General features: G+C 41.1%; 1 protein-coding gene across 7 annotated transcripts in view; it reads right to left on the bottom strand.

The window, feature by feature from the left end:
• Nucleotides 1–6,819, bottom strand: part of Mtm1 (myotubularin 1) — a 140,801-nt gene extending 133,982 nt beyond the window's left edge. For 3 of the 7 annotated variants that reach the window (XM_052740819.1, XM_052740842.1, XM_052740834.1), the window contains exon 1: nucleotides 6,749–6,819. The gene's annotated coding sequence lies outside the window, so the exon portion shown is untranslated. The remainder of the gene's footprint in view (nucleotides 1–6,748) is intronic. The other 4 variants (XM_052740809.1, XM_052740862.1, XM_052740853.1 and 1 more) reach the window with 2 other exon arrangements.
• Nucleotides 6,820–23,008: the final 16,189 nt, after the last annotated feature.

Here is a 23,008-nt window from a genome sequence, read left to right as displayed (position 1 = left end):
TAGAGGCCAGAAAATGGTGGCACACACACCTTTAATCCTATCACTTGGGAGGCAGAGATCCACCTGGATCTCTGTGAGTTCAAAGCCACACTGGAAACAGCTAGGTGTGGTAACAAGAGCCTTTAATCCCAGGAAGTGATGGCAGGAAGCAGAAAGGTATATAAGGCATGAGGACCAGGAACTAGAGCTGGTTAAGCTTTTAGGCTTTTGAGCAGCAGTTCGGCTGAGATTCATTTGGATGAGGATTCAGAGGCTTCCAGTCTGAGGAAACAGGATCAGCTGAGGAATTGGCAAGGTGAGGTAGCTGTGGCTTGTTCTGCTTCTCTGATCTTCCAGCATTCATCCCAATACCTGGCTCCAGGTTTATTTTATTAATAAGACCTTCTAAGATTCGTGCTACATCTGGCACCCAACATTCATAGTACAAATTCATGAAAAAGCCGCTTGCCTGTGGCCTTGTGGGCCCCAGCTCAGACCTGAACAGCAAATTGCCGGTTGTGGTGGCACATGCTGGTTGGATTTACTGAAGGAGGCAGAAGCAGGAGGATTCCAAGTTTGAGGCCGGCCTAGGAGGCTTGCTAAGGAGAAGCTTTGGCAGGGAAGGAGCCATGAACAGTGGCAGTGGGACCATGGAGACAGCGGGTGCTGTTCTGAGTTGCTGGCTTCTTATCATCGAGTTGGTGACTGTGGTGATGCTGCTACCTGGGACGAAGGGTTTACTGCTGCTTGTTCAGAGAAGAATTGCCAGGACCATCATGTTACAAGAAAGCATCAACAAAGGTCAGTTTGGAAAAGTTTGGCAAGACAAATGGTGGGGAGAAATTGCTGTGAAGATTTTCTCTTCTAGGGAAGAACACTCATGGTTCTGAGAGACAGACATTTATCAGACTGTGAGTGCTCCAAACCACAGAGGAAGCACACACAAAAAAAAATTCTTCAGGGAACCATGACCACGCCTAACAGCAATTTTGAAATCTTCAAAAGGATGACGGGATGATTCCACATGGACCATGAAAAAGCCATTCATTAAGCTGATTAACACCACGGAAAGATTGACTTTGGACTACAAACTAACTGTTCAGGACAATTTCAAGATGGCTAGCTGAGCTGATTCAGATTCATAGACAACTTGAGCAAGGACTTGAGATAAGCCCTACATTTTCCCCATTATGCAAATACTGGACAAATGATACAACTAACTCTCTCAGGACTTGACAATTAACCCAAAAAATTTCTTTTCAGGATTCACCTAAAGATGTCTTCATCCCCAGAAAGCAGGAAGTAATTTTAAGAAAACGATGCCACATTCCCAAGAGGTGGGATGGGAGGTTTTTGATTGTTTAATGAGTTATGGGTATTGTCATTGTTTATGATGGTTGGTTACAAGTTTTTAGTTGTTAATGTCCTGCAGGGTTAGACTCAGTCTCCACTTTATACCCGATCTTAGCTGAAAGACTGAAAAGCAAGAAGCTATCATCCTGTACTTAAAAAGCCACCAGACTTTACAGCAAGAAGACCCCTTTGATGGAGGGTGAGACACATGCATTTTCACATCCCCAACCACTGTCACACACAAGGAACACCTCAGAACCAGGAAACTCTAAAATTACGTGGTTGCTGCTAGTGACACAGACAAGTGTGAAGGGCCTACTCTCCAGAGGTCTCCCGGCAGGTTGTTACCCTTGAACAGCTCTAACTAGGAGGTACACTGTGAGTCAAAGCCAGGGATCACTGTCATATACCTACAGTTCTTAGTTGAGCAAAACAGCTGGGATCACTTCTTGGCAATATTGAAATCAAATGAAGTCCCTTTTCTTCTACATCCCCACCTAAGCAATCTCAGGGCCATAAAGAAATGTAAAGGTCAACAAAGGGAATTTAAAGCACCACCATCCAACACTAGGAATGTCCTCATAACTCACCTCTGTCCCAGTCACTCCCACAAAGAGGAAAGGATGATACTAATGGAGCAGTGTATTCCATTACAAGGCTCAGAAAACAAAGTGCTTCTGTCTCACCAAAAGTTCAAGGATGTGACATCAAAATCTAACCAATTATCACATGCTACAGAAAGGGCACCACTGTATACTATTGAAGTATGTACAATGGGATGAGAGCTGAACATCTTACAAGCAAGTTAATTTTATTTTCATTTTTAATTATTACCCTTCAACTTCCCTTAGCCTTTTCCTATCCCAATCAAATTTGCAAACAAAGCAAAAATGAGCCTAAACTCATGACAGAGTCCAAATTTCAAGAAGCTGGGAAGAAAAGGGTGGCAAAGCATGCTTGAAATCTCTCCCAATGCTTCATTCCGACTTTTCTGATTGATCCACTATCAGAACCCAAGCAGAAGGGCTAGGCACAGGTTCCACTTCTTAACCTGGTTAAGGAACATGATCTGTGATCATACAGCTGATTAAAATCAACATGCTCAAACAAATCTAAGTTGCCACTCCTCTGATTAAAGTCAACAATATTTACAAAATACCTACTATGAGCTTGGGGCCAGGTTAAGTTTCATAGACATTGTATAAACCATCTTGGACCTCAGCACACCTTCTTACATAAAAAACAACAACAAAGAAATTGCAACATGCAGGAGTTACCTGTCAAGTCCAGCCAAGAAACCACAATACTAAAAATACTGTAAGTATAAAATATAGCAAAGTTCCTTGTGGAGTCATCTTGAGATACTGAGAAACCAAGCCAAGTGCCATGCAAAGGGAACTCCAACCCTATCAATCACAAATAGGGCCTGTCATTTACACATAGGGTAGGTGACAATGACATAGGGAACAATCCCATCTTTGAATCTTTTCACAAGATCATGATGACTTTTCATCCTCACATGGAATCATGGGCCTCCACTCTAGTCCTACTGAACAGCTGAGGCCTGGTCTTGACTGGGAAAAGGAAAGCCTTCCATGCCTATACACTTGAATTAGAGGTGAGTAAAACTCCATGACACAGGAGTCACTTTGGTACTGCTATTTAATTATTGGCTACACAGTGCTACTGTTCTAGGAATGAATGGAGTGGAAACTCAAAAGGGATATTGATGTTCCAGGTCTATTAGAGCATCAGAATAAAATACTGCATGCATCAAGGCTGACAAAAGAGGGAGCTGAGGCAAAGGCTACATCCACAGCTCTAAGGCAGGGGACAACCAAAAACAGGAAGGCAGACAGCCCTCTTAACACCAGTTATCCAAATATCAATGGCCTATGTAATACTTTAGTGCAATCATGATAATGCTGTATGGTTTATAAAAGGTTCTAATGCACATTTGAGTCCCATTAGGTCTCTGGAAGTTTAGCAGGGCAGGTTTTATTACCTCCATCTTCCAAACAGAAGAACCACCAGCAACAAGGTTAAAATAACTTATCCAGAGTCACACAGTTACAAGAAACTGGGACCTCAACTTGTATCTAGAATCCAAATGCAAGTACCTCTCCACTACCTCACATGGACCATAAGGCTAATTTAACATTCCTTGGTCCTCTGGCAGAAATAGCAAGAAAGCACTGTATACAATGTCAATTCTCTACAGAGATGCTTCCATATGCTTAAAAGGAATGAGACTGCTGTGGTATTCTGTGTGGAAAAGGTACTGACAGCTCTGTCAATGAAAGACCATCTCCTAACTACAAAGCATAGGAACTGGAAGGCCCTTCTTGCTGTTACTGTTTGTGGTAACAAGCAGAATACAACTCCAAGTTAACCTTCACTCCACATGGGAAAGGGAATTTAGTACCTCAAGACTTGCAGACACAGCTACCACTGCCATCTGCAATTAAAGGCTCACACCAATAATGGAAAGCAAAGCTTTGTCTAGAAAATCCAACTTACTGGATTTCCAAGGTTTATTAGAACATTGCTATTCTCATTTTTCACAAAAAGAAGTGTCCAAAGCTAGGTGTGATGGCCCATATATGTAATTCAAAAGAGGCTGAGGCAGGAAGATTGTCCTGAGTTTGAGGCCAGACTGGGCTATACTGTGAAGGCCTCTTTCAAAACAACAAAACAGAACCTTAATAGAAAGGGGTTCCAAGCAAGTCAACAACAGTTAATTTTCCTTGAATGCTTACTATGTGCAAGACTCCTGTGAAGCACTAAATGTAGAGGAATCACTCAGCCCTCCCACCAATCCTTTGAGAAACTATTATTGTTTTCATTTCTTAGATACAGAAACAGACAGGTAAGAAGTTTGCCCACATTCACTATGGCTTCTAGACTTCTCAATCCTGAGTCCATACTTTCTAGGCAAATGACAGTCCTTGCCCCTCTGATATCTGCCAAAAAGGAATAAATGAACTAAAAACCAAGAAATAAGGAAATTAGAACTTCCAAGAGGTCATAAACAGAATGAAAAAATAAAGAATAATGAATGACACCATTATGCTATTGTAAAGTTGGATAATCTTTAGAAATAACTAGAAACCCTAGCCTTTGTAATCATCTGGCCACTGGTTAAAAATGTCACGTAGGGAGCCTTTAATAGTCTCTGCTTTTCTCTTTATTTTTGACCCTCAATAAATCTAGAACCATGTGTTTTCAATGGTTTCTAAAGCAAGTACATTTTATTAATCCTCTTCTCATTTTGAAACAATATTACAGTATTTTTTATAACATTAGTCATTTTCAGGAATCACATTGTTTTGAAAACATTGAACATACTGAATATTAAAAGTGGTGGTACTGAATAGATGACTTTAACAGTGACTTCTTGTTAATGTCATTTTATTAAGGAGTGTTCTTGTTCCTCAGGTCTTCAGTGCTTTTTTATTCTGGAACTATTTAAAAGTAAACTAGCATCTCTACAAACCAGGCAACACACAGAGATGATCATTTCAGTTAATAGGTTGACAGTACAAGCCTGCACACAAGAATAGAAACCCTTGTGCAAGGTAGGCTGAAAGTTCCAGCAGACAGTGGCGAGAAATTACTATGTAATCCTGACTTCACTAGAGACTTCTGTACTTAACAGTGATTTAACTAGGGAGACAGAAATTTAGTTGAGAACCATCATTCTAAGTGTTTTAAATTACTATTTGCACTGAGGGGGGAATACAATGAAAAATGAAGCTGTGATGAACTTCTCTAAGAGGCACTCAGGGAGAAATGATGACTCCATAGAATGAATCTCTTGGATTCAGATATATTTCATCTTTATTATGTTTGTTTTACTGGAGTAACAACTATTAAAAACTAGAAATTCAAAGTGATGACAAAGGCACTCTCAATTGTGCCAGCTTGTTTTACTGCCATTGTATGCTTTCCAAGTTTATTTTTTTAAAACTCATCTCTGCTAATAAACACATCACTGCTTTTTTTCTTTGTCTGACACCCCCTTTTCAACTCCATAAGACCTTAACTGTGTTTCCTTTTTATCGTCCTGGTGCTTAGGCCAGACACTGCAGGTACACCATAGGTAAAGTTGAGAAATTTAAGAACTTTAAGGAGACCAATCATTTAATGAAGAGTACTAGAATCTATAATCTCACATAATTGTTAGCTACTTTTGAATACTCCACAAGCCTGCTACAGACAGGGCCACCAGTTTGAATCTCTTCCAATGTATGGGATCTCCTAAAAGCTAGATCTGATCCTGTAAAATGCCAAAAGTCGTTTGGAGTCAAATATGACAAATACACAGATCCTTCCAAGTATATGTGATGGATGAAAAGTTGGCTAGTAAACTGGTTTTAAAGAAAATTCAAAAAGGGTTGACCTGTTGTAAAACTTCAGTCTCAGTACTCTAAAGTGGATAGTTCACAATGAACAGAACTGGTAGGAGGAACCCAGACTAGACAGACACCAAGAAACCCTCAGAGACTTGGCTTGTCACATCAGTTTTGCCATCAGGTTGCCTAAAGCCCATGTCACATTAACCTCTTATGGGCCTCAGTTCCCCCATTCAGGAAACAACTGAACGTCAGTTCTAAAATGCTCCGATTCCACTCTTTCAAAGATCTATCTGGTTCAGAAACCAGCTACAACCCATTTGTTTCATACCTCAAACACGTCCATCAAGCCTGTAATACATTTTTCGCAGGAGATTCACTTAGGCAAATACTAAAAATTAGTTTTCACTTCCTGACCTCAAAAGACAGTTAAGGGAGGCAACCAATCCTCAAGAGCCCTTGCTAGTGACTGTTCACACTTCCGACTGCATATCGGGAACTAACCGTTCCTTCTTAGATATTCTCTCACTGTTGCAAAAACAGATAACCCGGTGTATGACACAAAAAACACTGGCCTAGAGCGATAAAGAAGGGTTTGTAGCCAGTGCCAGGGTGCCACCACTTGGCAGTTCCAGGGGGAATGAGGCCGGTGTCTGCCCGGTACTCAGGGCCAGGGCAAGGAGCGGTCGCCCGGACGGCAAGGCGGCTGTCCTGCAGGCTCGCCGCCCTGAGACAGGGAAGCAAAGTACAGGCAGTGGTTTCGACGAACCTCAGCCCTCCTTGATTCCGTCCCAACCTTCGCCAGCCGCTACCTGGGGACCTCTGGCAAGGAGAACTTGAAAGCCAGAGGAAGGCACCTGCCGGCAGCTCCCAGGCCTCAGCCCTACCTCGCTGAAATAGTCCAGGCGCTCCAGAGTACCCCACCCCCACCCCCGTGGGGGCAGCCAGGCCCCTAGTGACTCGCCCGTGCAGGTAGTCCCTACTTCCTACTACAGACTCTTCCATCCTGGGTCCCCGCAGCGCCTGGCCCCTTGTCAGGCCAGCGGAGAACGCGCACCTACCTCAGGCTCAAGGAGCCACCGGAATTGCCAGGCTGCTCGGCTCTGAAGCCCCTCTCCGCCCCTTTCACGCTCGCCTCGCCCCCTCCACGCTCGCCCCGCCCCCGAGCCCTGAAGGACGGGGGAGAGACAGGCTGCTGTTGCCTTCCCTCCTCCCAGCTCTGATTGGCTGGGGCTGGACATGTGATATAGGGGTGGGAGGAAGGTGCTGGGTGACCTTAGTAGCCTCTTGTAGCTTTTCACGGGTGAGGCTGCTGGGAAACCCTGTTTGACGGGTCCGGAGAGTAGAGGCATCTGGGAATTGTAGTTGGTTATTGGTGCTGGGAATGGGCAGGGCCAAGACACCAGGGTCCGCCCCTATAGGAAAATTGGAGTTAGTGCCAGGCAGAAGACATTGGGAAGCTTAGTCCCAGTACTTTAGTACTGGCTCTCACTACGTCTGTCAAAAAAAAAAAAAAGTGTGAGGGATCTAGAGGGAAAATTGTTCTAGATTAAACTGTAGAAGATGTCACAAAGTTGAACTATTATTATTGAGTGCTTGAAGTAGAAATATATCACTGATTCTGGAACAGCAGCTGCAACTCATAAACCCACAGTATAGCTGGGGGTGTATCCATGCTGTGCCAGCACCTTCCCAAGAGCACTACTGAATCAGTAAAAGGAAACAGGTCAAAATTACTTCTGCTTTCTGAGGTTTTGGTCAGATGACCATTGAAACAGTAAACAGAAAGTAAAAGCAGGGAGGGGTGCAAATTTAAGAAGACAGTTCAGTGCTTAATCAAATAAACACACTTAATCTGGCTCATAGAAGAATGTACATAATGTCTCATGGTTTTGTGTTCCATATTAATTTTACATGGGAACTTTAGGTAAACAGGGATAACTTCACCATGATCTTTTGTTTCTTCTTCTATTGATTGGTTTTCATTCATCTAAAAGCAACTCTTTTGCCTAATATCACTCAAATATGCACACATATTTTCAAATATCATATAGTACCCCACTCCATCTTTAGCTTCACTTTCTATAGTTTCAGTTATTCGCTGTTGAACTGTAGTCCAAAAGTATTAAATGGAAAATTCCAGAAATAAACAACTTGTAAGTTTGAAATTTCACACTATTTTGAGGTGATGAAATATTTCCCTACCCAGCTCCATCCCAGCTGAGGTGTGAGTCATCCCGTTTTCAGGACATTCATACTGTCTATATACTTCCTACCTATTAGTCACTTGGTTACTGTCTTATTCTTGAGATTGATTGTAGTGGTACTTCATGATATGTGTTCAAGTAACCCTTCTTCCATTTAGTAATGGCCTCAAAGCCCAAGAATATTTTATTGCTACCTGTTATTAACTTCTTACTGTTCTTAGTTCATTAATTCTTTTTTAATTGGTCTATATTAATATGTACTTGGTACCATTTATGGTTTCAAGCTTCTACTGTGGGATCCTGGAAGCTATATTCCTCAGGCATTAAAGGGGGCGTGTGTGTGTGTGTGTGTGTGTGTGTGTGTGTGTGTGTGTGTGTGTGTGTGTGACAGAGAGAGAGAAAGAGGGAGAGAGAGAAAAAACAGAGAGAAAGAGACTTCTGAGATAATAAGACCTATGTGAATCCAAAAACCTTTTAGAGATGCACATCCTATACCCAGTGTACTTCTGTCTGTGTCCCCCACCACCAACCTGGCTTCCTGAAATTCTTGCTTTTGCTAAGATTTGGGCTGAGTGACTCCTGCCTTCTGAATGTTACTATGTTCACTGAAGTGGGCATAGTGGGTAGACAGAGCCAAGAGGGACTTAAGAGAGAACTTGGGCTCCCATCTCCCATTTCTCATTCCCTGACCTCTGTGGGTCAGGATGGGAAAAGGTGGAGAAAAGAACAGTGCATCCTTGTGGAGGAAGGAAAAGGCTGAAGAAAGACTAATCAAGAAAATCCCCATGAAGCACAGGACCCTAGCAGGATGCACTTGGAATCAGAAAATGATTTGGATCCCAGCAAATTTATAGGCAAGCTGCTGGCTACGGGAAAGCCATTTCCCCTCACAAAACACTGCTTCCTCTGATAAAACAGTCCTAGAACATGTTTGGGGTTGTTGCATCCTTACATATCCAGGTTAAATAAAAATATATCAAGGAGGCAGTATTTTAAGCCACCAGGATGGCCATTAAAGAGAGATGAGAGAGCAAGAGCTAGGCATCAAGGTGCCAGGTTTCAAATCCTAGTTCATTTGTGCAAATACTGCTCTATAAACCTCCATTTTTTAAATCTATCAAATGAGGATATTGCTCTGTTGAGGTTACAGTCATGTGTCAACATACCAAGCATTCAGTTTAGATCATTGGCTACATAGGGAGTGTGAAGCCAGACTCAGCTATGTGAGACTCTGTCTCAATATATATATATCATTATTACACTAATTAAAAAAATTAATAAAAACATAAATGCTCAAATTCCCATTGCTAATAGATGGCTAAATCAATGATGATATATGAACATAGTGGAATATTACTTAGCAATAGAGAGGAAGAAAGTTACATTGTGTAATATGAATAAATCACAAAATACTATGTTAAGTGAAATAAACTGTACAAATTAGTAGATACTATGCTATTCCACTTATATTATAGTTTTATGGTACTGAGGATCAAATTCGGAGTCTCAGCATGCTAGACAAGTGCTCAATCACTGAGCTACACTCCCAACCCCTTACTACAGCTTGGAAAAGATAAAACTATAGTGATTGAAGTCAGATTTGTAGTTGATTGGGGTCACCAGTCAACCACAGGAATGGGAGAAAATTGTCTCCAAAGGCAGCAAAAGGGACAAGTTTAGGGAATGATAGAAATGTACTGTGTCTTGATTGTGATGGTAATTATGAAACTGTGTACAGTTGCCCAAACTCCAACTATAAACATGACATGTATGAGTGATTTTCAGTGTAGAGGGGCTGTATTTCAAGAAAATTGAGGTTAACATGGTACGGGGGTGAGGGAGCCTGGAAGAGCAAAGGATAGAGAAGGACTGTCCTACATACTTAACAAGGATATGCTGTATCATGAGCACAATGAAGAGATGCAGGTATGTCTCACATGTAAATGAGAGTGCTGCTGCTGCTTGATGCTGTTTCTTTCAATCTTGCTTTTCTCACAGAACTCAAAGTTGAGATGGGGTCTCCTTGAGGGAGGTCTGACTGGTCAGTAAACTCTATTTTCCCAGGTGCTAAATGGAGGTTTAAAGTAAGTAATGGGGTGTGAAAATATTCATACAGAGACAAATCTAGGTTCTTTGTTCTTACGGATCCTTGGACACACAGTTATGACATCACACTGTTTCCCAGGAAACATCACTAGGTAGAGTGTTCACAGTGCAGGGTGGGAGGTGCAATGGGCAACATGACTGAGGTCCAATCCAGAAACCAGTATGGTAAAAAAAAAATGCCCTGAAATTCACCTGTAAACCAAGGGCAAAGTCACAAGATTCCCCTACTCTCTGTACCTCCAGTCCTAAGAGGTGTTTTGTTTTTCTTTTTGTCATCAGTGTTGTTGATCAAATAAAAAAGTACACTAGAGCTACAGCCTTTATTTCATGAGACAGGGTGATATGTGCCTCACACTGGCTTCGAACTTGAAATCTTCCTGTGTCTGTCTCCCAAGTGCAGAAATTACAGACATGCATCACCTCACCTAGCTGAGTTTGTTTTTTTGTTTTGTTGTTTTTTTTTAATCTCAGTTTCTTACATTCTTTTTTGATGAAGTAAGCCCTGTGAAGAAAGTCAAATATACTTTACCCCAAACAGATTATTAAATGAGCTTTCTCTTTTTATCTTACTGTTTCATGGTGGCCTGAGTACTATTCCACTCAAACACATAATGAAAACTGGAAAAAATAAAACATAAAATATCTATCAGTGAACAGTCACTGAATCTGAATGAAATTGGGCTAAAGTTAATAAAACAATAAGACATTTATGGAAAACCTTGTACAATAAGAACACTATGCTATTCTTGACAGAAAATTTTAAGATGCCACAAGTTTATGGATGGGAAGGCTCAATACTGTTAACACGTCAATACTACTCAAAGTAATCTATAAATTCATTGCAATCTGTATCAAAATTCAAATGACGTCTTGCAGAAATAGAAATATAGCCATCAACAGATTCCCAAAATGCAAAACATTGTTCTTGATTTCAAAACGTATTACATAGCTACAATAGTAAAAAACAATGAAGAGCTGACAAAATGACTCACTAGGTGCTTACCACCAAGCTTGGCAGCCTGAGTTCAATCCCTAGGACCAACATAGTAGAAGCAGAAGATCAATTCTGGAAAGTTGTTGTCTGACCTCCACACAAGTGCTATGGTATATGCATATGAGAGCATGCACACGCACACATAGTTATAATAAATTTTAAATAAAAAAAAAACAGAAAAAGCAAGTGTCAAAGAGGATAAGAAGACATTAGAACTCTCCTGTCCCACTGATGGTAATGCAAAGGGCCACTGCTGCTATGAAAGCACTGTTCAGGATAGTTACACAACAATGTGAGTGTGCTTAAGACTAGTAAATACTACACTTAAAATGGTTACAATGACCTGTTTTTATATTATGGATATTTTACCAGAATTAGAACAACAGGAGCAAGCCTTCCCAAGTAGGTGGAACAGGGAGAACAAATACTAACCTCAATGACAGTGTTCTCTGTGCTTTGTCTCTAATGTGAAACTACTTTTCAAGGTCAGGTTCAGTCTAGGTTTCATGTCCTACTTCAGAAACAAAGCCTTGAGGCTGGGGGTGTATGTAGCTAGAGTATTCCTGCCTGGCCCACAGTCAGGACAAATCTTTCTCACCCGCCAGTCCCACAGCCGCTCAGACCCGACCAAGTAAACACAGAGACTTATATTGCTTACAAACTGTATGGCCATGGCAGGCTTCTTGCTAACTGTTCTTATAGCTTAAATTAATCCATTTCTATAAATCTATACCTTGCCACATGGCTCGTGGCTTACCCGCATCTTCACATGTTGTTTGTCATGGCAGCGGCTGGCAGTGTGTCCCTCAGCCTTCAGCTTCCCAGAATTCTCCTCTCTCCTTGTCCCGCCTATACTTCCTGCTTGGCCACTGGCCAATCAGTGTTTTATTTATACAGAATGATATCCACAGCAGGTGTAGCTAGGTTGGTAGAGTGCTTGTCTAGCATTCATTAAGCCTAGATTTGATCCCCAGTACCATATAAACTAGGCATGGTAGTGCATACTTATAATCCAAGAACTTGAAAGGTGAAGATATAAAGATCATAAATTCAAAATCATTCTTGGGTACATATCAAGTTTGAGATCTATTTGAGGTATACAAGACGTTGCTTCAAACACCAAACAGGACTAGCAAGATGGCAGAGCCAATAAAAGTGCTAGCTGCAAAGCTTGACCATCAGAGTTCTATCCCCAGAACTCATATGGAAGAAGGAGAGAAATGGTCCTTGACTTCTATATGCATTCCTGTCATGCCCCTCCCTCCCTCCCAATGAAAAGTATAGAACAAGGTTAAAAAGAAAGCAGGCTTTATGGAGGGCGCAACTGGAAGCATGAGAGATTCAATATCACATATTGTGATCATTCACATCTGGAATCCCAGAACTTGGCAGGTTGAGACAGGAAGATGGCACATTTGAAGGCAGTCTAGGCTGGCTTCATATCAAGATCTTGTCTCACAAAAGAAAGCAAAACAAAGAGTCCATCCTTTCCAAAAGGAATGCTTCCCCACTGCTTCTTACCAGAAGTTCATGAGAAATGTGCAGCCAAAGATCCTTCCCTTCCCTGGGCCAGGTCTCCCCTCAAGTGAACAACCCCTTCATGCAGCAGAACAACAAGATGAGAGAGGATTGCTTTAGAAACCACTCTCCAGCTGGGGAGAGCCCATTAAGAGAGTACTCCAGACAGAATGTGATGGCGATGTTTCTTTCCCTCCTATACTCTCAGGGAATCTCTTCAAATAGACCATTGATGAATGGAGAACATACGCACCCCCCAAAGAAGCCTGTCAACCCTACAAGTCTCCAAGTGAGACACTCCAAGAGCAGCTATTTGTGAACAACATAGAATCTTGGCCCCTTCCCAACTCCTTCCCCAGTTTCTGTTTGCCCTTAAGGAGCAACATGTAAAGCCTCTAGCAGCAGCATTACCAATGACAGCTATAGACCTCCCGTTGCTAAGAGTGCCAGCAGAGACTGAGACATTTCAGGGATATACATGGAAAACTATTGGGGCCAAGCCCCACAAGTCTCCACCCCTTTCCTTACCCCTCCCCTAATGCAGATCTTGAAGAAGCCCTGTCTTTCAACTGCTTTGTTGTGACATCAGTTTCTAAATTGGGGAATGGTGGCACACACCTGTGATTCCAGCACTTAGGAGCTTGACACAGGAGGGTTGTTGTGAGATTGAGACCACCATGCACTATTAGCAAGTATCAGGCTAGCAAGTTCTACAAAACCTTTTTTTTTTTTTCTTTTTTGGTTTTTCGAGACAGGGTTTCTCTGCTAGACCTTATCTCAATGATGAAGATGATTATGATGATGATGACCTACTAATTGAGTACTATGAAATTTACCCATGTTAATTATACAGTTTAATAGTATATTCACAAACCCATATAAACATCTATTTCCAGAAAATTTCATTACCCTCTAACACAAACCCAGATCTACAACTCATTTCTCCCTTTTCACCCCCTGAAAACCACCTCTCTGTGGTTTTGACTATTCTCACATATTTGGAATTTTGTGTCTTCTTTATTTTAGTTAACATATTTTCTAGATTCATCTGTATTGTAACATGGATCAATGCTTTATTCCTTTTTCTGATTGACTAGCATTCCATCATATGTATATACTTACCACGTTTTTCTTATGCATTCATTTGTCTGTAGAAATTTGGATTGTTTGCACCATTTTATATTCCCATCAGCAATCTGTTGTTTCTGTGTGTTTGTCAACTTTTGTTATTGTTCAGATTTTTAAATTATCTTTGAGATAGCATCTCATGTGTCCTAATCTGGACATAAACTTGCTATATGACTAAGAATGACCTTAAACTCCTGATCCTTCTGCTTCTGCCTCTGAAGTGCTGGGAACACAGCTGTGCTTCAATACACCTAGCCCTGATCTATGTGTGTGTGTGTGCATATGGGTTTGCCTCTGCATGGGTGTGTTTATGTATATGCAGATGCACATGGAGGGGGATAGGTGTACATACATGTGTGTACACAGGCCTGTGGAACTTAGAGGACAATCTTAGGTTTCATTCCTTGGAGGCATCCACATTGTTTATTTTCTTTAATTATTTCATTGACAGTTTTATACAACATGTTTTCATATTTATAACCCTCCTCCAACACTTCCCAGATCCAACCCTGTTCCCTGCCCACCCAACTTTGTGTCTTTTCAAGACCAGTTTGTGCTACTCAAATATTCTTGGATGTGTGGTCTTCCACTGGAGAGTGGCCAACCTACCAGGTGTTACACTTTTAGAGGAAACTGTTCCTCTCTTTCTCCCAGCAGCTAGCAATTGCTAATAGCTCCATATCTAGAGGTGGGATTGTGTGCCCAACTCCCCTCTTCATGCTGGAATTGGGTCTGCCTTGAGCTTGCACAGGTTTTGTGGCAACCATTGTGAGTTCATATGTGCAGCTGCTTTGCTGTGTCCAGAAGAAAATGTTTTCTTATAGTTATCCACTGCCTCTGGCTCTTACACTCTTTCCAAGCCTTCTTCCTCAATGATCCTTAAGCTTGGGGACAGGGGTGTGGGAGGATATATGTGGTATATAGTTTCCATTTAGGGCTGAGCATTCTGCATTCTTGTTTTTTGAGACAGGCTGGCTGACAAGTGAGTCCCTGGGATCCACCTATCTCTCTGCCTTCTCAGAGCTGGAATTAGAAGTATCCATTACCACACCTGGCAGTTTTGTTCGTTTGTTTGTTTGTTTTAATATGGGTTCTACACATTGAATCCTGCTCCTTATAAAAATTCTGAAGAAGTTTTAAGCAGTACCTCTAGCACTTTACCAATTGAGCCATATCCTCACCTCCTTACTTTTTTTTATTATAGCAACTGGAATAGGTGAGAAATTGTGTTTTTGACTTGCATGTCCCAGAAGCTAATGAAGCTGAGCAAGTTTTTATTTGCTTATTAGCTATTTATATCATATATTTGGAGAAAATCCTAGAAAAATAATTGCCCATTTTATTAATCTGGTTAGTTTTTCTTTCAATTATTAAATTGTAAGATTTATTTATATATCTAAGTCCATTATTAGATATATTATTTGTAAAATCTCCAACTCCGTTCTGTGGTTGTATTTTCACTTTCTGGATGGTTTCTGTTGAATCACAATTTTCTCATTTTGCTGAAGTTCAATTTATCTACTTATTATTATTTCTGTGTTTTAATGTCAAACTTAAAAAACCATTGTTAGCCGGGCGGTGGTGGCGCATGCCTTTAATCCCAGCACTCGGGAGGCAGAGGCAGGCGGATCTCTGTGAGTTCGAGGCCAGCCTGGACTACCAAGTGAGTTCCAGGAAAGGCGCAAAGCTACACAGAGAAACCCTGTCTTGAAAAAACAAAAAAAAAAAAAAATTGTTAAATCCAAGGTCATGAATATTTGTTTTCTCCTAGGAATTACATATTCTTAGCTCTTACATGTAGATCTATAATCTACCTTGAGTTCTTTTTGTGTCTTATATGAGAGAAGTAGGGAGTCTGTGGTGGTTTGAAAGAAAATGGCCCCCAAAGGGAGTGATACTATTAGGAGGTGTGACCTTATTGGAGTAGGTGTGGTCTTATTGGAGGAAGTGTTTCACTGTGGAGGTGTGCTTTTAGGTCTCATATATGCTCCATTCATGTCAAGTGTCTCAGTTTGCTTCCTGTTGCCTGTGCAAGATGTAGAACTCTCAGCTAACTCTCTAGCACTATGTCTGCCTGCATGCTGCCATGCCCCACCATGATGATAATGGACTAAACTTCTGAAACTGTAAGCCATCCAATTAAATGTTTTTCCTTTATAAGAGTTGCCATGGTCATGGTGTCCCTTCACAGCAATAGAAACCATAACTAAGACAGAATCTAACTTCATATTTTGCGTATGGATAGTTGATATGCCAGAATCATTTGATGAAAAAATGGTGTTTCTGTATTAAATCATATTTCACTTTTGTCAAATTTTGAATGATGATAAATATAGGGATTGAATTTTAGAATCTCAATCTTGTTCCATTGGCCTATATGACTATCCTAATGCCAGTACAACACTTACTTCTCTGAGTTTTTGAGACAACACACATATCCAATGTTTTAAATCTCACAAAGTTGTTTAAAATTCTGCAGGCCCCCCCACCGACACACCAACAGAGAAGAAACCTAATGCCTCATACATGCTAGGAAAGTGCTTTTCCATCCAATGGCATCCCTAGCCTTTCTTCCTACTCTTTCATTTTGAGAGAGTCCGGGGTGGCTTTGAACCTGCTCCATAGGCCAGGCAAGCCTTGAATTGTGTTCCTCCTGCCTCACCTTCATGAGTAGCTGAAATTATAGCCGGTGCTATCAGCTGAGATACTTTTGTTCCTTCTTATCTGTTCTATGTTCTATCCTTAAGGTAGTTTAGTAAAGTGATTGTTGTGGTTTAAATGAGAATGTCCAATATGGATTCAGATGTTTGAATGCTTGGTCCATGGTTGGTGATGATGTTTTGGGAGTGCCTAAGATGTGTGGCCTTGCTGGAGGAAGTATGTCAAGGAATTAAGATTTCAAAAGCCATGCACCATTCCCATCTCACTCTTTCTGCTTTCTACTTCTGTTTCAAGATATGAGCCCTTGGTCTTCTGCACCAGCTTGCCATGATTTCTCACATGATACACATTTATCCTTCTGGAATTAGAAGCCAAATAAATCCTTCATTCTATAGATTATAGTGATGATATTTTATCAAAGCATTGGAAAAGTAGCTAATACAGTGGCCATACCTCTTTCATGGATGAGGAAAAGCAAACTCAGAGAAGCTGTGAGAGTCTTAAGGTAATTGTGTTGTGATAAGTGGCACTGAGACTAGAGCCATGGCTTCTCAGCTGTAGACCCAAGCTCCTTCCTAAATAGGACAGTTGTCTCTTTAAAAGAGACAATGATTATGAATGATTCCTTGGACTGAATCCACAGTGAAGCAAACACCAGAAAAGAAACAAAACTCTCCAAGTATAACTTTCTATATATACTTAATAGATTATTGTTCAATCATAAAACCAAGTGTAATGTTGTCATTGTGGAAATATGGAGAGAACTGGAGGCCATCTTGTCAAATGATATAAGCTACACATAGACAAATGCTGAATGATCTCACTCATCCATAGCATCTAAAAAAAGGTGAGCTCAGAGAAGTAGAGAGTAGATTCTGTGACATGAAGGAAATACCAGTTTAAAAAAAAAACAGAATTCTAAAATCTGCAAAAAGTTTTGAGATGAAGACATGCTATTTGACCCTTTTAGATAAAAGTGGCTGCCAGCTTTGCCTATCGTAAAGAGTACATAGAGGCTTGTGACATTCAACATAACTGATGTAAATATAATCCTCTAACAAACCACTAGGGACTAAATCTGCCCAAGGAATTATTAGTCATGCATTTCTCTACCACCTCTTGTCTGAACTTGGGTGGATCTAAAGTGGAAATGGGCCATTTCAAAATCTTCTCAATGCTACAGTTATTGTTGAACAACACACTACTGTAATGACATGACCTCTCCATCTGGGTAAAAAAAAGCCACTCTGACAGCTGTTAATGTCCCAACTGTGTTTATTGTGCACGAAGACCCCACTATCACATAGTATCCCTTCAGGGAGGGAAGTAAATATAGTAATATTATTTTTACTTATAGTATTGTTCAGCCAGTGAGTTACATTTTTGTTGTTGCTGTTTGAGACAGAGTCTTGCCCAGACTGGCTTCAAACTTTTGATCCTCCTGCCTCAGCCTCCAATGCTGAGATTATGAGTATGTGCCACATACACATCTTTTCATTCTTCAATTAAAGTAAATTAAAAACTCTCAACAATCAGTCATTGGTTACCCTTGATATTCTAGGTACAATCTCTGGTGCTACAGGGACACAGGGTTAAGATACAGACAGCAAGGCAAGGCTGATTTACAAGGGCAACAAATGTTTAAACAAATTGACATGAACTTTCTTCACATTCGTCTTTATTGAGTGAACAGACATCCACCCTAACCTGTACCACCTATGGTAAGACACAAGCAATTAATGAACACAATGGATATAGACTTTGCCAAATATCTCATTACAGCCAAGGCTGTAAGCCATAAAAGTAGGACAACCCAGATGGTGATGACAAGTGATCATAACCCTGAGCTATGGAAGAAGTGAAGGGACATTCCTCAAAGCAGGCATAGTTGAGGTGATGTGACAAATGCTCTAGACTGGCAATGTACAAGTTCCTATGGAACACAGGATGCACTGATACAGTCCCTGGTATGGTAGGGAAGATTTAATAGTAACAGTGATGCCTGAGATGAGCTTTCACTAACAAGAACATCAGCAAATAGAAAAGAAGGGTCACTCTAAACTGGAGCCAGCACAGACTAAATTTATGTTGACCACAAAATACGTTCATATCAGGAGATTTTTATCAATACACCAGAGGAAAACTGATGTTGTCCCTCATCACTTGAACTTATGGTCTCATATAAAGTCTTGTAATGGTGTGTACAGGAAAGCATGTAGGGTACAGAGCAATGAGGAAGTTGAGTTGAGTTGGGAGGACTGATATAAGGGAGTAAAAGGTAGATGCCTGCCGGGCGGTGGTGGCGCACGCCTTTAATCCCAGCACTCGGGAGGCAGAGCCAGGCGGATCTCTGTGAGTTCGAGGCCAGCCTGGGATACCAAGTGAGTTCCAGGACAGGCGCAAAGCTACACAGAGAAACCCTGTCTCGAAAAACCAAAAAAAAAAAAAAAAAAAAAAGGTAGATGCTTGAATTTCCTGAGACTGCCATAACAAAGCACTCCAAGTTGAGTGGCTTAAGAAATATAAATGAATCCTTTTGCAGTTGTAGAGGCTTGGAGTTGGAAGTGAGGGTATTAGTAGTGCCATTGTCCCTCCAAAGCTCCCTCTTGTAGTTGATGTGAGTTTTTTTATGCTATGATGGGCTGGACCCCAACCTTCACACAGTAATGTCCTTGTGTGAACGTGTGATTCTGGGTTTAAATTTCCATCTTCTTATGAAAGCACCAACCACTTTGGATTATGACCTTACATTAATTTGGACATTGGGAAATAACCTATTTTCAAAGAAAGTCAAATTCACAGGTACTAGAGTTAAGACTTCTGTATATTTTGGTAGAATGCAATTCAACCCTTAACAATGACATAGAAGACAGTTATAGCAGGGAAAAATGATACACTGAAGGTTTGGGGGAGCTGCTATCAGCTGCTAAGCCAAAGTATAGCAAGACATGTTTTGAAATATTAACCCTGATAGGCCAGCCTTTCAATAGAGTACAGTTAGACACAATGACTTTTTTTCTTCTCACAGTTACACAAAACCTTTTTAAGAATTGTGTTGTACTTGCCTTTTGCAAATCCAAGAAAGTAAAATATCTATCCTGTAAACAATGAGATCCTGTGAGTTGAGAGGTTATTTCCTCACTTTGAAGCCATTTTCCCAGACCCCATCTTGCAAGATAACTCTTACTTTCTCTTTTAGAATTCATGTGTGGATTGACTTTTAGCAAGCACTTGTATGATAGAGTAAAACACTATCTAATTGAAGGAAGTCAATTCTAGGGGTGGCTGTCAATGCTTTGCTACTCTGTGTAATGTATCCCCAACACTTAGCAATCTCGTTCATCTTCAATTCTGATATGAAACAAGGCTTTCATATGGTTGCCTGGAATTCTATGGTGCAATAGTACCTCCAGGAAGTGTTCTGGGATTACCCAGGGCTGTGTGCCCATGGTCAGTTTCTTTCAGCTAAGTAAAAGCAAGTCTGTTTGACTGTTAGGTGGAGTTCATTGTACTCATTCTTATAGCAACTATTTAATCTACTATATACCTTGAACTTCAAAACAGCAGTGAGTGGTAGCAATGGAAGCCATTTTGAAGCTCATTCTTTTCAGCCAACACTGTCCTGATGAGTAATAACTGTACTAGTTCATTTTCAGTTGCTATAATAAAATAGCTGAAGCTTATGTACTTTACAGAAGAAAGGATTGGTTATCCAGACATGGTGGTACACATCTGTAATCTCAGCATTCAGGAGGATCAGTTGTCCAAGGCCAGCCAGTTCAAGGTTGACTGTAAGCATGCTATCAGAAGTCTGGACAATGGAGGGGTAAGTTTACTCTTTTGTCCTTTTCTTCCTTTCTCAAGGCCAAAGTGTTTCATCTGCAAGGATTGCATCAGTAACTATGACCATTTGCCTATGCTAACCAAACCAAGCCAGGCTAGGCAGCACAGTTTTTGTGGACAAACATTAATAAAAGCAGCACCTCTCCATCCCTAATGTATATTCTGAACTCCTTAGGTCACAGTCTCTGGAGGCCTATGGGACTGGAATATAGTCAAGAGTTGTGGTCATCCAAGGAAGGGAGCTACTGTGGGGTTACAGAAACACTTTTGATAACTCCGTGGCAGTGAAGCATAAAGAAGGGTAATTGTGTGAACAAATGCCCTATCCCAAATTCTACTCCTGATGGTCTTGGAGCTATTTGTTGGCCTTTGCCAAGGCTGCCCACTTTCTGAACACTTTAGCTTAGCTAATCTTCCCACATATGATCTTATTGATTCCTTACAATTGCCCTGAAAAATTCAAACAATTGTGTTCATTTCAGAGATGAGGAAATGAAAATGCAGAGATGTGTGGAGACTTTCCCAACATCCCATGGCTTTCAAGTAGCTCAGAGATTTTAACCTAGGGCTGGTTGTTGGACTACAGAGCCTTTCTGATTGATCCTTGTCCACTATATCCCATTTGCAGATGTGTTTTGCAGACCACCCTGTGACAATAGCCCACATTCAGCAGCTGCTTGTTCTTTGTCTGCATTCATTACTGCTTCTAAGACCAATGGACTGCTTCCAGGCCTCCAATTCCTACAGGAAACTAAGACATTGAAAAGAAGTTATTGGTCCCATACTCCCTGGGGCTTCCTGTCATAGAAGGGCATTATACCATAACAAGATTTCCTTTAATGCTCCCACTTTTATATGGATGTACTAATGGGCTGAGGATGTAGCTCAATTAGAAAAGTGCTTGCCTAACCCCCACAAAGCCTTGGGAACATGCTGGTACATGCTACTTGTAATTCTAGTGCTTGGGAGATGGAGACTGGAAGATAAAAGTTATCTTTGGCTACATAGCAAGTTCAAGACCAGCCTGGGCTACATATGGAGTGAAATTAACATTGAAAAATAAACTCTGAGCAGGTAGCACTCACTTTTAATCCCAGCACTCAGGAGGCAGAGGCAGGTGGAGCTCTGTGAGTTTGAGGCCAGACTGGTCTACAGAACGAATTCCAGGACAACTAGGGCTGTACACAATGAAACTCTGTCTCAAAAAACCAAAGTAAGTAAATAAACAATACATTCTGATCTGGTGATTCTAGGTGTTAGAGTGCTATTAGATATGGAATGTGGAAGCTTAACTGTGGTGTACATATGTTCAGCCCTCAGTAAAGATGCTCTGGTGTGAGTGACTTTACAATGCTATCTATTCAGTTTATGTTTCTTAGGAAAGGTTGACAGAGTTTATTCAAGACATGATGAAGTGTGGTAACTCAGACTGAGGCAGCTGTTCCTGAGGGCCATGCTTGTTTTTCTGGAGCCTTGAGTTTCTGTATCAACTGAGCCCCTTCAGGCTTTGTCCTTCTGTGGACTCCTGATCAGGCTTTAGATCCCACCCCTCCCTGCTTTACCCTAGGAATCTTCAGTGCTTCATTTCCATTGGGAGTCACACAGGCAGCCATACCTTGCCTACACCACGATACATTCCACCACTTCTGAGAGTTCTCGGGTCACTGCTCCTGAACTCTAGCTCTTACACTCTTTCCATATAGATTCCTGAGCTTTGATGGGAGGAATGTAATGTAGCTGTCCCATTTAGGGCTGAGAACTTCTCAGTCTCTTATTCTCTGCATACTGACAAGTTGTGGGTTTCTGTATTAATTGCCATTTGCTGTAAAATTTAGGCTTCTCTGAGGGTACAGCAATAAGTAATTGAGAGTTGTTTTAGTGCTATACCTATTTAGCAGTGTAATATTAGGGTTTCCCTTAAACTGTGCATTCTCATAGAGCTGGCCTTAAAATATTTTTTTAAAGTAGTTGGTAACTCCCATGTCATTTGTACCACTCTTGCGCCGGTGGGCATATCTTGCCTGGCAAGTCCTTATTATAGCTAAAAGGTTTCACAGCTGAGTGAGATCGATGAATACTTTTCTCCTTTTGTAGCATGTGTAGCTTCTTTTAGCACTATGAACACTAGCCAGGAGGGATGAAGATTACAATTGAGTAACAACTAAATTACTTTCTCCATTTTTGAGACAGATTTTGCTGTGCAGCCTGGGCTAGCACCAAACTCTCAACAATCCTCCCCCTCCTCCTGAGCTATGAAATTACAGGCATGCATTTCTACACCTGGCCTTGAGCCCTTTGGGGCTCCCTGCTTTTATCACACAGGTTTGCCCCTACATCAATCCTGAGAAAAGAATAGGTTGGATACCAATTGCTCACTAAGGAATTCCAGATACTTTTTATCTGAGAAAACCTGGTAAATAGGGCACCACTGTTCACAAACAAGTTCACCTTAGCCTATTCCATACTTTATCCACAAAGCTTCCATAATTAAAAAATAAAACTAAAAACACATCATGCCAAGTTACATTGAATACCATACAAACAAATACACTTTTAAGCATCAGTATGTCCTGTGCAATGTTTGAACTCTACTTTTAGTCAAGCTGATTTACTGGTTGCAATTCAGATGCAACTGGGCTTTATGTGTTTAATCTGGCACCTCTCTTTCCACACCCAGCTTAATGATTCCTGGGACAGACAGCAAGTTAAAGCCCTGCCTGGCAAAAGACCAATGAACTGACTGTGGTGGTGGCAGATTGAAGAAGCTAAGCACTTCTCCAATCTTGTACTCTGTAGAATGCTTAGATAGTGTAGTCCTTCACGTTCACACCCATGCTCAGGGCACAACCTTTACTGGCTTCCAC

This window comes from Peromyscus californicus, unplaced genomic scaffold (assembly GCF_007827085.1).
Source record: "Peromyscus californicus insignis strain IS unplaced genomic scaffold, ASM782708v3 Scaffold_10__1_contigs__length_136768540, whole genome shotgun sequence".
NCBI classification, from domain to species: domain Eukaryota; kingdom Metazoa; phylum Chordata; class Mammalia; order Rodentia; family Cricetidae; genus Peromyscus; species Peromyscus californicus.
The sequence above is the reverse complement of the archived record's forward strand: the minus strand, read 5'-3'. Positions and strand labels throughout refer to the sequence as shown.